Source organism: Calidris pugnax, unplaced genomic scaffold, assembly GCF_001431845.1.
Source record: "Calidris pugnax isolate Ruff unplaced genomic scaffold, ASM143184v1 scaffold211, whole genome shotgun sequence".
NCBI lineage: Eukaryota > Metazoa > Chordata > Aves > Charadriiformes > Scolopacidae > Calidris > Calidris pugnax.
In genome coordinates this window covers 9,065,442-9,081,538 of record NW_015091083.1, presented here as the reverse complement: position 1 = coordinate 9,081,538, position 16,097 = coordinate 9,065,442, and the positions used below count along the sequence as shown (strand labels likewise).

Below are 16,097 nucleotides of genomic sequence, written 5' to 3'. Positions count from 1 at the left end.
TTGAGAAGGAATTAATTCTACCCTGTTAAACATTATATAAAAAATGTACACTTTCAATGGCAATCAACAGTTATCACACTAGTACTTTTTTATACCTAGCAAATTTCATTTCATAGAAAACGATTTAGAAATAGCCTAGAAAAACCTTGTATCACTGACTGTTTCTTTCTTAGAGCAGCAGAGAGCTGATTTTGCTGTGAGGTTGGGAATAATTTCCTTGTTAAGTACTCCATAACCTGTGGGGCTTACTCAGATGGTCTTGAACTCTATCAGGCCAGGAGCTGGGGAGCAGGAGAGCATGCCCTAACCCAGCATCCAACACTGTCACCTCATTATTCTGTGCACTCACACCTGAGGACAGAACCATAGTTTTAGCCCCCTCACAGTGACTTCTCACATCCATGATTTCTATTAGTTAGTGCTGGGGCACTGGGTGCTCCTTTGGAACTCCTGAAATACTGGCTGTGGTAACACCACCAGCGTAGACAGTTCCCACCATCCTGCTGCACTACACCACTCTTCTGGTGGACTGACACAGAACAAGAGCATACACTAACTGGAAAATAGATGTAAAAGAAGTAAAAAGGAACATTTTTAATACTAGTTTTTCAACCATCTTGTTTGGATAAATCTGTTTTGAAGGCCCCCCAGTCCTGAGGACAGGAGAACAGTCACTCCCTGAAACAACTAGAGCCTCTAAAAGCAACACATCATGCACTTTCAAGCATCGCTTCACGTGCAGCCAGACTGGGGGGCGAGTGAGGGGGTGGAGAAAAAAAATAATTAAATCAGCCAGGCCAGTTGTTAACATAACAACTGTGTGGGGAATCAAGATTCAATGGCCACACAAACTACAAGCAGGCTCTGTAATTCAAACCCCACTGGCTGTTGCTTTCAAAACTATGCTGTGCATCTTTGCTCTCTACCTGCACTCTGCACAAATTCCAAACGAAGACATTTTTTCTGAAGGTAAATGAGTATCTAACACCAGTATTTAAAGTGCGCTCTAAAATCAAACTGCAGCATATAATTGTAACTTTAAAGTACTGGGAGAGAAATTGATATTAACTGAGTAAGAAAGACTTAAAAGGAGAGTAATTGAATCATTAATCTGTCTTTACCTCTTTCCTGAACAATGGAAAAAGGAGATGTAATTAACTAACGGCAAATTACTGGGACACCGAGTCAAAGTCATCCTGTGGTGTTTCTTGCCTTTTCAAAAGATACAGGATGAATAAGAAATCCTTGAAAAGGGAGGACATCTGGCTAAGACATCCATCAGTACCATAACAAAATCTTACCTGTCATCTCTCCATGATCTCTCCAGCCCCCAGGAATGCCCACCCAAGCACCAGCATCCTGTATTTCAGAATCATCCCAGACCAGAAGCCCTTGGAGCTGTTTTATCACATCATAAAATAATTTCAGTTGGAAAGGACCTTTAAAGGTAAACTAGTCCAACCCCCCTGCAATAAGCAGGGACATCTTCAACTAGACTTGGTTGCTCAGAGCCCCGTCCAAGCTTATCTGGAATGTTTTCAGGGATGGCACATCTGCCACCTCGCCGGGCAACCTGGGCCAGTGTTTCACCACCCTCGGTGTAAAGAATGTCTTCCTTATATCTAGTCTAAATCAACCCCCTCTTAGTTTAAAGCCATTACCTTTGTCCTATCACAACAGGCTCTAATAAAAAGTTTGTCTCCACCTTTCTTACAAGCCCCCCTTAAGTACTGAAAGGCTGCAATAAGGTTTCCCTGGAGCCTTCTCTTCTCCAGGTTGAAAAAGTTGAACTCTTGACAGTCTGTCCTCACAGCAGAGGTGCACCAGCCCTTGGATCATTTTTGCAGCCCTCCTCCAGACCCACTCCAACAGGTCCCTGTCTTTCCTGAGCTGAGGGCTCCAGAGCTGGATGCAGTACTCCAGATGGGGTCTCACTGGAGCAGAGCAGAGGGACAGAATCACCTCCCTTGCCTTGCTGGTGACACTGCTTTTGATGCAGCCCAGGATATGGTTGTCCTTCTGGCCTGCAAGCGCAGAAGACCAGCTCATGTCCAGCTTTTCATCCACCAGTACCCCCAATTCATTATGCTGAATACAAACAGGCTACATACAGGGGAATGGTACATAGAAACAACAGTGCTTTCTTGTATCTTTCACACATTATTGCCTTCTATGTACAGCAGAATTTAGAGACAGAAATGTCCATCAAATCATCTGTTCTGGCTTTCAGCAAACACAAGAGCATTCACTCACTAAGGCTACGGTTAGAGACAATAAGTAATGCTCCTCATGCAGCCATACATCCCATTCACATCCTCCATCCTGCCAGCACAAGCACTCCTGTCCATCATAAATCAAACCACACACTTGCACCTTTTACCGGATTATTTTTCCATCAGAGGTGAGAGGACAGAAAAAGAAAAAGTCCAGGACACAAACACAGTCAAAACACACCTATTTTACCATGCTGCCGTGCAGCAAACTGGGTTAACAGAATGAGGGCACAGAACAAGCGACAGGAGTGTGGAACTACATAAACCAGCACTGAGACTGAAGAGTTCAACTATATCCTTAGACATTGATTATAAACAACTATTCTGTCAGCAGAAACGTTTTAGGAGGTTGCTGTCCTCCTCCTATCTCAAACGTGTAACCTCCCCTATATCCTCACACATTACCAGCCCACTGGTTGTACCAATCCAGCTACACACAGCCACCCTCTACACTGAGGTGAGGGGAAGGAATCCCACTTTTAGCAGAATGTTTGTGAATATAACATCAGTGGTTGTATGTAATGCAAATTACTAAGAATTAAGACATACAGTTATCTGGTAATTCCATAAAATATAAGTACTGTCCTTTAAAACAACTGATTTTTAGATACAACTTTTTAAGTAGTACTAAAAAGTTCAGCTTTATGTCAGACAATTCTTGACGTTCTGAGTAAGTGCCATATTAATTTTTTTAATGGTTTGCAAGAGTACATCAGATAGTATGTACAGTATAATTAGCCATCACCCCAACCCTACTGATAAGGAAGGCAGTACTATTGACTAGACTGGTTACATCCTTTGCTCTATTCACTTTAAAATTTAATGAAATCAGCTGTAGTTCTGACATAATCCCAGAAACAAATCTTAATATGACGAATGGTTTTTACATCAGATATTTACAAAAGAACCAAAATAGGAAACTGATCACTTTTAAGTCTACCTACAAAAGACATTTTACTGCTTTTCCCTGTAAGCAAGACTTAACACTAAGAAACTATATAAAAAATCTATACATCTAAGCAGACAACAGAGGGAAAGCATATCTGAAATAGAAGATTATATAATCTCATGCTTCCTAATTTTGAGCAAAACAGATGACCAACAATAGTTATTTGACAAAATAAATTCAATTTAATTCTACATACGTGACAAAACACAGCTTCCAGAGTGAAGACTCTGTGATAGCACTAAAAAGAGTTAAATAGTAGAGACTGTGGGAGATAAACTGGATTCAAAGAGACAAACAGTGATTAAATCAACACACAGATACTATTACTTGCATCTGTTTTCTTAGCTGACTGAATCCCAAGAAACAGACAACTATCAGAGATTAATTTTCTTTAAACATTACAAAATTAGCATATCCAGTGTCAACTGTCCTCTAGTGTTTGTTCTTTGAGAACAACTCCTTTTTTCACATTCCCAAATACATCACGGGTACTGGAAGCATACATCCTCAGTCCCCATGCTTGCCTACTTGCTATGGCCTGTCATTATTAAATATATTAACTGTCCAGCATAAAAAAAAACCCAAGCACAGTGTCACCTTATGCCAGACTCCTACAAAGCACCTCACACAGAACCCTACGGAAATAATTCCTCTATTACTGAAAGCATCTGTAATTCTGGCTCTGACCCTCTAACGAAGTCCCCAATTTAAATCCCATAAAATGAAGGCAACAAAAGCGTCCCAGCAAATCTAAGCCAGCATAAATGTACCTTCTTTCTGGTCAGGCATTTATTGACTATGTAATTTTTCAAAGGAACCACATTTATGTCTGCAGCCTGCTTTCAGGAGGCTGAAGGAAAATATTTCACTGAAGAAATTACTGGGAAAGCCTTAATACTTCAAAAATACCTGAAGCCGACTGTGACTCAGGATATAACTATTATAATCAGTTCTATTTTGAAGTTAAAAAAGGTTTCTTTTCAGAATGAACAATCTGTCTTTGACTGGTACTTGGTTACCACAAAGTATCTATTAGGCCTTATATATGTCATGATTTTGTATTAAAGAAAGTGAGAGTTAACACTGAAAAGAAATGTTTTTCTAAACTTTGGTCAAGATAAACACAGTGTATAAAACAATAGTATAAAGCAATTTTTAAATACTCTGGAAACACAATGTATTACGCAGGCTGGATTACAAGAAAAGCCTGTGACCAGCCACTTCATTGCAATGATAATGGAACTGGTCCATTTTTAGGATAGTTGTGTCAGACTGGACAACACCCTGGAGGCAGACAGACTATAAGAGGTGTTTATTTAAATAGACCTAGCATGCTTGTCCCCATCACTATCTGCTATTATGCTCTCCAACATTAAACACAGAAGTATATTTTGCTTATCTATGAATTTACCCGAATTTCCTTATTCTCCACTCCTCTTATAAAAACATTAGCAAGCATTTGTACACCAAATTCTGTTTTAAAATAATCACAAACTATGCATCTGAAGAGATGCTATTAATCCCAGTATAAATCCAACTGCACGTCTGCCAGAGAAGCCAAACAGAGAAAGAGATGAAAGAGTAATTGCACAAACTCAAATTTCCTTATTCTCCACTCCTCTTATAAAAACATTAGCAAGCATTTGTACACCAAATTCTGTTTTAAAATAATCACAAACTATGCATCTGAAGAGATGCTATTAATCCCAGTATAAATCCAACTGCACGTCTGCCAGAGAAGCCAAACAGAGAAAGAGATGAAAGAGTAATTGCACAAACTCATGTCTCACAAGAAACAGAAGCTGCATTAAATGGACTCAGAACCGAATACCAGGCTACAATATTTCCCCAAACTCCCAATTAAGTAAGAGGCACATGTAGGTATGTGTGTACACACAGAGATACGCATATATAGATATACAGAGAGCTATGTATACTGCATAAGAGTAGTGCAGAGGTGAGGGGTTTCTGACATTATCACGGTAAGTTCTTCATAAACAGAGGAAGCAGCAATTGCTCTTATATGCCTTAAGTATGTGTATCATTTTGATTCTTGCATGTCAAAACCATTCAGAAGACTCCTGCAAACTTAATTTAACAATTTTTTTTCAAACATAGACCTTTTTAAAAATCAGTTTCCATTAATAAGGCACTGTTAGCTTTTCACAGTAATTTGACAAACTCTAAAAGAAGCTATTTCACGAGACGTTTGGAGCGTAACTTTATTCTCTTTTTTAATTAAATATGACAGCATGTTTTCTTTGATTAGAAAGTGAAAGGAACCTAAGCTTGAACTGCTGTTAGAATTTCTTATTACTGGAACTGTCCAGTTTCATCATCATCCTTCGGAAACAGAAAGGCTGCCAAACTTTAACTGCAACATGATGCAGAAGCGATACTGCATTGTTGAGCGAGTTTCAGGAAGTGACAATTTAAATTCCCTGCATTTACCCATATGGTTCTACACTATATAAAACGCATATCTAAATGGAACTGCTAGAGATCCCCCTATCTGCTGTAATTTCACAAAAAAGGTCCTCTTAAACAACGTGTTCACAAAAATGATTGTGCAAGTGACTTACAAAATACAAGGTCTTCTGCTCAGAATCACCAGATGGATCAGCTTTCTTTCTGCTGCCAGTAAATGCTGAATGTGTTACTTTCAATTGTATCTATAATCCTAGGGCTGTAATATCCTCTATCATGTTTCGCTGAAGCTTTGGAATTCATAATCAATTAAAATAAAGCTATTTTCCAAAAGAGTCTGAAATCAATTGTGCATTCAAAAAGGTATTGGTTTTAGTTTTGTTTGGGTTTTTTGTTTGTTTGGGTTTGGTTGATTATTTTTTTTTAATTAAAATGCTGAGCTGCCTAAATCTGGAAGGTTCCTTTTTAACTTCCATTGCACACCCTTTGGGCACAGGTTTCCTCTTTAAGTGAAGTGCAAATACAAAAGTGGAAGTAAAAGAGACAATTACTTCACAGAGTAATTGTTATTAAACCCCCTGCCCACTGTGAGAATACTAAAATTACATTTTAATAGTCTTCACTTTATGTGTAACTGTGAAAGCATTTTATATGATGAATGATATTTGCTCACCATTTTACTGTTCTAAGCAACTATAAAAACAAACTTTCACTTTTTTCTAGCTGCTTTTATTTTATTTATGAGCACTACTTGAGCACTGCTGCTACACTTAAATCATATACACTAATGGAAATCATTAACGGGGAAAAAAAAAAAAAGACAGAATAAAGAGCACCACCATTGATTTAGAAGCCTTCAAAAAGCCAGACTATAGCATTACACCAGGTGATGCTACTTTGGTCATTAAAATATGCTTCAATATGCTTAGAACACAGAATTCAATAAGGAGTCAAGAAGTTCGCTCTTGTGATTTAAGACAAGTAATCACAAAAATCTACAAATCGGGCGTCTTGTTACCTAAAAATATTAGAAACATGTTATGAGCACTACTTGAGCACTGCTGCTACATTGAAATATATATACGCTAATGGAAATCAAAAAAAAAAAAAAAAGAATAAAGAGCAAAAGAGCACCACCATTGATTTAGAAGCCTTCAAAAAGCCAGGCTATAGCATTACACCAGGTGATGCTACTTTGGTCATTAAAATATGCTTCAATATGCTTAGAACACAGAATTCAATAAGGAGTCAAGAAGTTCGCTCTTGTGATTTAAGACAAGTAATCACAAAAATCTACAAATCGGGCGTCTTGTTACCTAAAAATATTAGAAACATGAAGCCAGAATGAGTAAGGTTTTAAGGTGTCTTGCTAATTGATCTCTGCCCTAAAGATACAGTTATCAATTAAGTCAGTGATGCATTCACGTCATTTTGCTAGAATAACGTGTTCCTAATCAAGTCTTGCTAATTGATCTCTGCCCTAAAGATACAGTTATCAATTAAGTCAGTGATGTATTCACATCATTTTGCTAGAATAACGTGTTCCTAATCAACGTTTTTCTTATTTTTAGAAGCGTAGAAATCTGGCCAAAACCTAAGTCTCCGGATCATCTCCGACTACAGCATGCTAGGTGACCCACACTGTATAAATCCGGCCACTATTTGCAAAACCCAAGGGAAGAGCTGCCCACGCCTCTTCTTTTCCCCCGTTTCCGAATCAGTAACAAGGATAAACCACCCAAGCCAAGTACGTGAAGTCCAACCCAAGCGCCGCAGCCCCCCGGAGCGGAGCTGAGAGCCGCGGAAGGAGGAGGAGGAGGAGGTTGGGGTGGGGGGGGAAGGCCGGCAGCCGCCCTCACCCGCCTCTGCCGGGGCTCCCTCCCTGGGCGGCGCCCGGCCCCGCCGCAGCACCGAGGGCAGCCGGGAGGGGAGAAACGGGGGGGGGGGGGGGGACACAAAGCCCAGCCGATCCCGGTGACCACCAGCGCTCCTCCCGGTGACCGCAACCGACAAGAGCTTTACACCGAAAAACAACCTCGTGTATGTCGTGTCGTGTGTGTGTGTGTGTGTCCCCAAAAAAAACCCACCCCACCCAAGGGGGCCGGCTGTCAGCAGCGCTGCGGAGGGACCAGCCGGCCCGCACAGCCTTTTGTTGTTTGCGTAACGGCGGATAAAAAAAGGCCAAAATAAAATAGAAAATAAAATTAAACAACCTCTTCCCCACACGTACACACCCCCTCGCACACACACACACCCACATACACCCACCCCTCCCGCCGCCGCCCCCCCGCCCCCGGCTCACCGCTCGGTGCTGCAGGCTCGGGCGATGTGCGCAGCGCTCGCTGAGGCGGCGGGGGCCGCGCAGCCCGGGGCGGGAGGGAGGAGGCGACCGGAGGAGGATGTCAGCTCCCCTCCCGCCCGCCGCCCCGCCCAACATGGCGGCTCCCCCTTCTTCTCCCACAGGCCCCCGCGCGCCCTTCTTTCCCACCGCCCATGACGTCACCTCTGCCCCTCGCAGGGGAGCGGGAGGCGGCGGCCGCGGGTGAGGGGAGCGGGAGCGCAGTGGCCTCCCCACCCCGGGCCTTGCCTGTGGCCGCTCTGAGGGAGAGGGGGTGCTGATGGAGGGCTCTCAGGGTTGAGGTCATAGTCTGAAATCCCCGGGGGAGGTGGGCAGTGGGGGCCATGTTGCACCTCACTGAGGCCTCGTCTGGCTGAGACGTGTCAGGGGTGAACAAATCCCAAGGTTCCTTCATGGCCATGTAGGCTGAGGCCCTCGGGGGCTCCGGTGCAAGCACCCGGGCTGACATCCCCGGGGGCAGTGGGGGACGTGCTGCACTACGCTGAGGCCTCGTCTGGCCAAGGTGTGGGTCAGGGGTGAGCAAAACCTGACATTTCTTCATGACACCCCCAGCTGAGGTTGAGGGGGTTTTGCTCCAGAGCGGGGCACTACCACAAGGGCTTTTCGTGGTGGTGGTTCTGAGCATCCTGGATAGAAGTTTGGGGTTTTCATAGAATCATAGAATGGTCTGGGCCAGAAGGGACCTCCAAAGATCATTTGGTCCAACCTCCCCGCAGTCAGCAGGGACACCCCAACTAGACCAGGTTGCCCAGGGCCTCATCGAGCCTCACCTTGAATATCTCCAGGGAAGGGGCCTCTTCTTCTGTTTTGCTTCTGTGGAGCTGATGCTGCTGTCGCAGTTGAACACCTCAGGGACACAGGCACACGGAGAGCTCCACAGGATTCAGCCAGCTCACGGTGCCAGTCACACTGGGGAAGCTGAGGCTGAAGCACAAGTTCTATGGTGAAGGCCATGTTCCCCCCCCTTGGGGCTAATAATGTGTTGTTAATGTATTTCTACACCCTTGTCTTTGTTCCACATTGAATCAAGTGGAATATCCCCGCCCTTCCACAGGGTTACACATAAAAAGTAAGACTTCCATGAGAACTCAGTGGCACTTGTCACAGGAACTATTTCTTTGCAGTTTCCAATTTCATTCCCATCTTCACTAAAGAAGAAGGAACGGTCCCAGTGTTTTCTTCATGTTGCTTTATGTTCCACTAGGTAGAAGTTAAGCCCAGAAATGAAAGATGGAAGGAATTGAGGTCTGAGATGAAAAAGCAGTTAAATACAGCAAAGCAGTAAAATGCACATTGGAAATGATCGGGGAACAGTAACAGCCTAACTTTATGAAAGAATTATTAATGTCTGGACAGAACATTGTGTTGTGTTACTGTCTGAGCTCCACATAGAATAGAATAGTTCAGTTGGAAGGGACCTACAACAGTCATCTAGTCCAACTGCCTGTGTGACTCCTGCAGTACATACAGGGTATGACTCATAAGCTAATGGAAACACATGGAGGTATAGTGGTAAATCAAAATGTGCAGCCTCACCTAAATGCCAGTATCTAAAACACACAGTGGAAAGCAGAGCTTACCTCTCTTTGCCCTCACATACAACACTCAGCAAGTCTACAAAATGGTAGGTGTGAGAACAAGAGTCGGGTGAGAAAGCAAGACTCCCAAGAAGAAGCAGGAAGGAGTCGGGTGAGAAAGCAAGACTCCCAAGAAGCAGGAAGACAGAAGAGGAATTGAAGCTAATGCTGTTGTTAAAGAGGCAGAAGAACAGGAAGAGTCACAGGAGCCCACAAGAAACAAAACAAAGTCAGGAGAAGGTAGACTGCAGGCTGCAAATACAGAGTCACTGCTGGATCTGAAAAGCTGAGGAAACTGAAGTTTACTTTCTGAATACCACTCACTGATTGATAACTTACACAGGTCAAGCTGTCCAACAAAAACCAGTTGTGATACTAGTATTTCAGAGCAGCAGCTTCTTGTGTTCTTCATCTCCATTTAAAACATTTCTCTGGGAATTTTCTATTAATGGTTTACCATAATGTTTTCATTTTAACAGGCAATACAGGCTAACTCTGTATAATAATGTGAAATATGTGTTTGCACAGTAATATGAAAGGGAAAAAAAAAAGATTGAAGGGCATTCCTTTATACAAACTGCATTTTAAAAATAAGTCATGCCAATTGGTACACAGGTTCAGAGTATTTTCATGAATATTCAAGAGATTTAATTAAAAATAGGACATGCCCTAATTACATAATTATGCAAGAGAACCGATTCAAAGGAACCACTCCTGTCTTTTGACTAAACAATATTCATTGCTTTCTTCCTATCACACATTTGCTTTAAAAGATTTCCTGCAATTAGCTGCTTACCCGAGGGATCTGAGCATCTCTGAACAAAGCAACTACTCCAGCTATGACCCTGATTCATAATACGCTGCCTAATCAAGTATATGCGTGCTGGCAATTTCCCACATAAGCAGCACACGCTATCAGCCCCCTCCTGCAGGAAGGATGATTAGCTCAATGGAACTAAAGTGCACTATTACTCCCCTCTGTTTATGGCACGCAGCAGAAGATAGACACAGAAGAGACCTGGTGAGCGTGCTTCTTCCTCCAGCATCTCCCCGACTCCAAATATCGTAAGAGTATCCCTCCATTTGGATCTTGTTTTTCCTGTCCCATCTACATAAGAATTATCCAAGTTCATCTGGCAGTAAAAACTATTTACTGCCCACATTTCCATCTTCTCTTAGGGAACTAGTTATGCTGTATGCCCTGCTTTTAGGCTGAAGTGATCTAGACATGCTGTCTCTAGAATATTCTTTAGTCTGCCACCAACAAGGTCACTGTGGTTTTCTGCAGGCATCTGAGTGGACATTTAAAACAAAACCCCGAAATACCTTATTTACCAGGCTGGATTCTTTATTCTCAATATACCCAATTTCCCTTCTCTCCCAGAAGAGAGAGGGAGGTTTGTAAATCACAGTGGGAGAGAAAAAAGCAAACAGTTCAACTAATGCAGCACAAAGCTCTGAGGTTTAGAGGTACAACAGTGTGAGAAATACACACAGCAAACTAGGATCCTGTTTAACTGACATCCACAAATAGAGCAAGCCTCTATAAAGAAATTCAGGTTCACTTCATTTAAGAAGTGTGGGTCGTTCTATTTTACCATTGTTACTCAAAAAATGTATCCTCCTGGCTTAGAGGGTCTTTTCTCCAAAAGGGACCAAAGTGGTTTTTTTAAATCTAATCTTACAGTCTATAAAATCTTTTACTTCATTTTATAAATATGTGCTACAATAAAGCACTACACTGGAATAATTTCAACTGCTGCTGAAGTGCTGTTTAAAAGCATCCTGGCAATAATAAATATTGAAAGGCCAGATTCAGCAACCCGTCTGGCTTTTCATCACAATCACTTGACAGTTGCATATGCTTTTAGTTTGTATTTCCTACAGGAGCCTCTTTATGGAAAAGAGGAAACATAAAAATCAGTGCTCAAGAGCCCAAAGTGTCAAATCCGCAGTCCCAGACGCCGTTTTAGCCTAACTCCTTTGTGTGGCTGTGCAATTACCGCATGCAGAGCTACACTGTTAACAGGGAGTTCAGGCACTTTGGAGTCAAAGGACTGTATTTGGTTTGACGTGGCTCATTGTCAGAGTCAAGATGCCTGAACATACCATCAGGAACCCACTGTTGGGCATGGCGTTAAAGTACTAAGTAAAATAAACACTGGTCATGATCCTGCTTCCCAAGGCAATAAGCTTTATTTACATGCAAGTGAATTCTCCTTTTTCAGAGTCACAAGGATTTCTGGAAAGCCATAACAAATGAGAGGCAGTGTCATTTTCCCTGCTGTTTTCTAGCCACAGAGAAATAACAAGGAAATAAAGCCGGCAGTGTTAAATCTACTCTTAACAGGCCATCTCATTAGTTAATTTCTTTTACTTTTTTTAAACAGTGGGATGCTTGTGCTGGAGGTTAACATTTTGCTAACCAGAATTCTTTTAATCTCCCAGCTTTTACAGAGCAGTGCTATTGTTAAAGCCCAAAAGATACTGAAAGGTTTTAAGATGCCCATGAAATTAGCTTTAAAACAGTTCTATTATATAAAACAGACCGAAAAACCGCAGGTAATACAGTTAAATAACCACTTGAAAGCGAGAAACTATTAGAGAATTTGTGTGTCAACACATGAACATAAAGAAAAAAAAAACATAAAACACTCGACGATTTCAGCAAAACAGCTATATTTATATATCCCAATTTCCGCTGTGATCTTCAAAGTAGTAAAGGATCAAGGGGCTAAGAACTGCACCCTTTGACAAACTTCAAACTACCAACAGATCAAGGGTTTGCATAGAAGAGCTTAGGACGATAATTAGACTTGTATCTTTACTCCCTGCATTCAAGGAGCGTGTTCCCACCTCTACGAGGGGGTGCTCATGCCAGCACATACTTACTCTGCTCAACCAGCAACTTCTGTTCCTTCTTCACTTCTGCCGTACCTCTCATTGCATTGAAAAGAACCACCTTCCTTCCTTCCTTGCTTCCATGTTCTGTAGTCAGCTGATAGTTGGCTACTGGCACCTTTCTGGCTTGGAAAGACTCTTCTCCATATTTGCTTTGCGTGACTTTTCATGCTTGTACATGAAGAAAGATAGTGTTCCATTTACACTCCTCCTTTCCTTCCTCTGTACTCTCACTTTTCAGTGACTTTATTCTCCCTTGGGGGTTTGGTCAAGGTTGTGAGAATTACTAATCACTGCATGTGAGTCACAGGAAGTTACGTTTATTTCTGTATTCACCTACCTCAGTCACTGAACCATCACAGAAGCGTATTAAATCCTTTAGAGGACGTAAAAAATGCCACCCTGTTGGTGGAATATCACAATCTTGGCCATTACTAGAGTAAGAACATTGAGTGTGTGATACAGTACTTCTCTTCGCCCTCCCATATCTTTACTTGCCAACTATGACTGTGCTTCTTTTCTATTTTCTCCTGGTATTGATAGGTCTTTAAAAAGTTTGTTCCACAAACAGAAAGTACAGACTCTTCCAGACGCAAAATCTTTGATCGTCTGTGCTGAAACCCAGGAACACTCAGCTAAAAGCAGAAAACAAAAGGATCACCTCTACTGATTTCTAAGTGCCTCCTTTATTACTACTCATATTATCCCCTTCCCTTTCTTTGAACACCAGCCGATTGTTACCTGTATGGTGTGTCAGCATTCCTTTATGGAGATTTGCTAACTCATGAGGCTTTGCTGCCAGATTACCTACAATTAGATTAGGTGAGATTCTTACCTTGATAATCTTGGCAGTGATTGCAGGGTTTCTTCCATGGTGAAGGAGACTTTTTTGTACCTTTTCCTCATTAAATTCTCCAGAGTTTCATTATGTAAAATGCTTTTTCCCTAAAAAAAAAAACCTGTGAGGGCTGTGATTTTAATTTCAGTCACACATCAGTGTAAATCTGGGATAATTGCATCAACCAGTACGAGATTTTTCTTTTTTTTTTTTGAGAAGTGAATCTTTGAAAGTGTAAGAAATGCATTCTTTTTTCCAGGCAGCATTCAGCAGGGGCACAGACCAGGACATAAACTTGTCTCAGCACCAGGGAAACTGGCACTACCTCATGGAGATACAAAGGATGTATTCTCTTTATCCTAACTAAGATTCCTACATAAATTTACAAAAGAAGGAAGCTGTGGTTTTTCAGATGCTGCCTTTTATTAAAGCTCATGCATATGCTAATCACAAGAAATGATAATGCCAGTGTATGCCTGTATGTGACCTTTTCCAAGTAGACATTTCCACCTACCAATGAAAGAGAACCAAGTCTCAGAAGTCTAAGAGGCGTTACAGATAGCCACCTCACCTGCTCTTTTTCTAAAAGCAATTATCCAACTCTATTGAAACAAGCAGACATCTCGCCTTTCCTGCCCAAGAACCTCACTCCTCCAGTGTTTGGTCTCAAGGGTAATATATACATATAGATATTGTGCCAAATGGTGTCATTTCTTCCCAGCTCATTTCCCTTGCTAGTGATTAGCCCCATTTCTCTACGTGTTTGCATTTCTAAGGAGATCCTCAAATGTAACACTTCTCTTTTATATGTTTGATTAAATTATTGTAGAAAAAGAAGATTCTTCCCTGGGTAACCCTCTCAGCTGGTCCTTCCTCCACTCACCTGCCTAGGAGACACTGCCCTCCTTTCTCCCCCCTGACCATCAGTTTGCTTGGCTAAACACACTGAACTCTTAATCTCTTTAAGAGAGATTCTACATCTCCTTGATTATTCAGCTCGCCCTTCACTGCTCCAATTTGCTTCATCTTTCTTGAGCCTAATGTGCTGCGACCATTTGTGGGGTGGTCACTGTGCCGCGGTCATTGCCAAACCCCTTTCAGTTCTTCTGTTAAATGCTTTTCTCTCCTCAACTAAAACTCGAGATGGAATTACACCAAATTCACTCGGCATCTAGGCTTGATTGGAAATTTTTTTTTTCCTCTTTTTTTATTATTTTACATCTGCTTCTCATTGTTGGAGTTTGCCTCGGTTAAGAGGGTATTCAGACCAAGGCAGTACCCAGCTGCACTGGACTGGGGAATTAATGGTAATACAGTTTGCCCCAAGGGAGAGGGAAATGGAAATGTTTCTGCTGTGTGACAACTGTTTCTGTCGTTTCTGTGCCAATGACCAATTATGTCTCTACGGAAAATGGCTCCTGTGAATAAGCCTGTGGCTAGATGGATGCTGTACAGTACGTGGGGCTGAGAAGGGCAGAGTCACTCTAAAAATCAATAGGAACCAGAACTGCCTGTGTTAGGGATTTTGCTCCTCATCCTGTCTCCTGGGAAATAGAGCAGATGCAGGATAAGGAGAGATGATCTTACTCCCAGGGGTTTGGATATGAATTCTCTCTCCTTGGTGCCTCCCTCTTCCCACAGCAAGTACATACTGTGAAGTTTATGCTCCAGTTTCAGATTTTAAAATTCTTATCTCTTCTGTTGTAATTCTACCTTTTAAAATCTGCTTTAATGAAACATTTTCTTGCCAGTTCGCAGAGAAATCCATTGAACAGTATTAAGTTCTAAGACACACCATGGACACACTCTTCACTTCTTCTGTATCTTCATGATGATACAGAAGAAAACAAAAGACATACATCGCTGCTGGTAAGTCTTAGACCTAAAACATTAGTGAGATGATGTCATAATTCACTCCCACAGGAGGGATGCTGTGTTTTATCTCTACAGGCTTGTCTGCCAGTTACAAGAGGGCAAATATCCTTGAAGAACTCAAGCTGTGGACAGTCTCCAAAAGGTCCATAACAGATGAGAAGGGGTTGAGAGAACAGTTTTAAATCATCTTTGTGCCTTCCCAATCCTATACCATTCCCTGCTCCCTGTGCGATTTAGACAACCACAAGGACCTGGCTTCCACGTGATAGTCCTGCCCAGGACCTCCACGGGGTCCATCTGGAACCCAGCCCATCCACACTTAGCATAGCCCCCAATATTAGGAAATATGGAAAGAGGCCTTAGAAACTGGGCTCGTAGGTGTCAAATTCTGAAGAAAGGAATTCCTCGCACATCTGTGCATAGGTGTTTTAGAGACCAGGATATAAATAAAACATTTGTCAAGTTTGGCAGATACTGCTGCATCACATCACGTTCTGAAGGCTCTCCTTGTGCCAAAAAGACTGGAATCAATTTAGTTGTAATTTTTGCAGAATCTAGCTAAGGAAAAGGCAGTTATCTCATCAGTATGTAGATCATCACAGATACTCTGAGGCTGCCATTTTGCTTCAGAGGACAAATCACTGAAGATAGGAATTTAAAGCAGGACTCCTTGACCTTTGACTTCGGTGGCCAGTTGGGCATAGCACAGTCCACAGAAAATACAGCTTGTAGTAACTTCTTTGAAGGAAAAAATTCTGTGTGCCACCACGGTTCTCTACAACACCAGCATCACCTGAAACACCTGGACTGTTTCAGGTGTTCTGATTACACAGAGCAGTTCACTCCATCAGCTGACAACAGTCTCCTGGGGCACGTCTGGGGAATTGCTGAAACATGC

At 42.1% G+C, this 16,097-nt stretch overlaps 1 protein-coding gene across 6 annotated transcripts in view; it reads right to left on the bottom strand.

The window, feature by feature from the left end:
• KLC1 (kinesin light chain 1) overlaps positions 1-8,050 on the bottom strand; it is a 48,696-nt gene extending 40,646 nt beyond the window's left edge. For all 6 annotated transcript variants that reach the window (XM_014957525.1, XM_014957529.1, XM_014957528.1 and 3 more), the window contains exon 1: positions 7,952-8,050. The gene's annotated coding sequence lies outside the window, so the exon portion shown is untranslated. The remainder of the gene's footprint in view (positions 1-7,951) is intronic.
• Between the last annotated feature and the right edge of the window lie 8,047 nt (positions 8,051-16,097).